The sequence below is a fragment of the Lepidothrix coronata genome, unplaced genomic scaffold, assembly GCF_001604755.1.
Source record: "Lepidothrix coronata isolate B3197 unplaced genomic scaffold, Lepidothrix_coronata-1.0 Scaffold668, whole genome shotgun sequence".
Taxonomy (NCBI): Eukaryota; Metazoa; Chordata; class Aves; order Passeriformes; family Pipridae; genus Lepidothrix; species Lepidothrix coronata.
In genome coordinates this window covers 6,576-6,993 of record NW_016690848.1, presented here as the reverse complement: position 1 = coordinate 6,993, position 418 = coordinate 6,576, and positions in this window count along the sequence as shown.

Genomic DNA, 418 nt, shown 5'->3' with positions numbered 1-418 from the left:
GGGGGATGGGATTTTTGGGGGATCCTTTGGGGGTTTCAGGATTCTTTGGGATTTTGGGGGATTCTCTGGGACTTTTAGGGATTTTTGGGGGGTTTTTTGGGGTCCCCCTGATTTTGGGGGGTCCCCCCCATTTTTGGGGCGCAGCTGCTGAAGAAGATGAGCTCCAGTGACACCCCCTGGGCACAGGGAGATGGAGATTTCTGGGGCATTCTTTGGGGTTTTTGGGGGGATCCTTTGGGATTTTGGGGGATTTTTAGGGGTTTTTAGGGTCCCCCTGATTTTGGGGTGTCCCCCCCGTTTTTGGGGCGCAGCTGCTGAAGAAGATGAGCTCCAGTGACACCCCCTGGGCACGGGGGGATGGGGTTTTTGGGGGATTCTTTGGGGTTTTTAGGGATTTTTTGGGGGGTTTTGGGGGATT